Here is a 1,664-nt window from a genome sequence, read left to right as displayed (position 1 = left end):
CGATAGTGTCAAGGCTGACAGACCAAAAATCTGACCTACCTGTTATATTTTAAAATGCTGTAGAACAAAAGCTGTTTGTAACGCTTTTCCTCTGCTTCTTTCCTGTATGCAGGCCTTGAGCGAGCAGGACTCTTGCAGATTTCACTTCACTGCCTGCAGACAAGCAGAGCAGGGAAAAGCGTTACTGTACTTTCCTGTGCATACACCTGCAAGTATGTAAAAGCTCTGCCACAGCCAATTGTTAACATGGCATCAACCCATGCAAAAAGATAATAACATGTCAGTAGAATCCTAGCTCTATTTCAATGACAATAAGAGGTCAAATTTTTGGTCCAGCAACCTTGATCTTAAAGTATTATTCAATAAATTAGCAATATCAGAAAAATTCACCTAGTATAGAGAAAAGCCTAAACCATTTAAATAAGGACTAAAGTTTTTAAATAAGTGACATGGAAGGTACACTTGAGCCCTGGGATCCAGCTGTGCCTAAAAAAATGCCCACCCCTGGGCTTTTAATTACGCAAATCAGTACATTCCCTTTTAAAAAAATTAAGCCAATTTGAATTTGGTCTCTGTTACTTGCAAATGAAAAAATTTGAACTAAAATATTGTTCAGTATGCATGTACCAATTTTCAAATACACCTACCAGATCTGTCTTGGCATGTATCTACTGGCATGTAATTCCAGGGCCAGAATCAAGTACTAAGTAGCTGAATTACCCAAACTAAACATTTTTTTAAAAAGTTACATTAGGCTGGGCGCGGTGGCTCACACCTGTAATTCCAGCACTTTGGGAGGCTGGGGCAGGCAGATCACCTGAGGCTGGGAGTTCGAGACCAGCCTGACCAACATGGAGAAACCTTGTCTCTACTAAAAATACAAAAAACTTAGCCGGGCATGGTAGCATGCGCCTGTAATCCCAGCCACTCGGGAGGCTGAGGCAGGAGAGTCACTTGAACCCAGGAGGCAGAGGTTGCAGTGAGCCGAGATCGCGTCATTGCACTCCAGCCCAGGCAACAAGAGCAAAACTCCGTCTCAAAAAAAGGAAAAAAAAAAAAAGGTTACATTAAACCAGTTGTCCAACTAGTAAGCCTGGTTTACAGGTATGCTGAAATACATATATTGATTACCTCAGTCCTCAGGGCAACGCATCACTGGCTTAAGCAACTTCATCTGTTAGTCCAATGTGCCATATTTTTTATGTGCACCATTATTTGAAAAGGTTGGTAAATTCTACATTAAACCATAATAAGAAATTCCTAATTATAGACCTTCTGGAAGACAGCCTAACTCTGAATTACTAAAATTATTAAATATATTGTATTACTTAAGGGTGCATGTCACATTCTGTCCAAATATTCCTGGGCCAGAAATGAATCTGAAATATTACCTTTTCTTGTACACTGAGAAGTACATGCTCTCACTTTAATGAAACCTCATATAATATAACATACATGGCAACATAAACAGTAAATCCTTTTACAATTGAAAGTTAAATAGAGGGCTCTATTAGCTTCTATTAAAATTTTGACTTACTAACAAATACATGATTTATAAACAAGTTTCAGGATGTTTTGTTGAGAGGGGAGAGGGACGCCTCTATAGGTGAATATAATGTTACCATACAGACCAAAATATATACTCAGGATTTTGGGCTAAAATT

The 1,664-nt window shown here is 38.6% G+C and overlaps 1 long non-coding RNA gene across 1 annotated transcript in view; it reads right to left on the bottom strand.

The window, feature by feature from the left end:
* LOC108536249 (uncharacterized) overlaps nucleotides 1–153 on the bottom strand; it is a 19,245-nt gene extending 19,092 nt beyond the window's left edge. Inside the window, exon 1 of the long non-coding RNA XR_001887468.1 lies at nucleotides 40–153. This is a non-coding gene — a long non-coding RNA (uncharacterized LOC108536249). The remainder of the gene's footprint in view (nucleotides 1–39) is intronic.
* Between the last annotated feature and the right edge of the window lie 1,511 nt (nucleotides 154–1,664).

This window comes from Rhinopithecus bieti, unplaced genomic scaffold (genome assembly GCF_001698545.2).
Source record: "Rhinopithecus bieti isolate Rb0 unplaced genomic scaffold, ASM169854v2 scaffold_12928, whole genome shotgun sequence".
Lineage (NCBI taxonomy): Eukaryota > Metazoa > Chordata > Mammalia > Primates > Cercopithecidae > Rhinopithecus > Rhinopithecus bieti.
The sequence above is the reverse complement of the archived record's forward strand: the minus strand, read 5'-3'. Positions and strand labels throughout refer to the sequence as shown.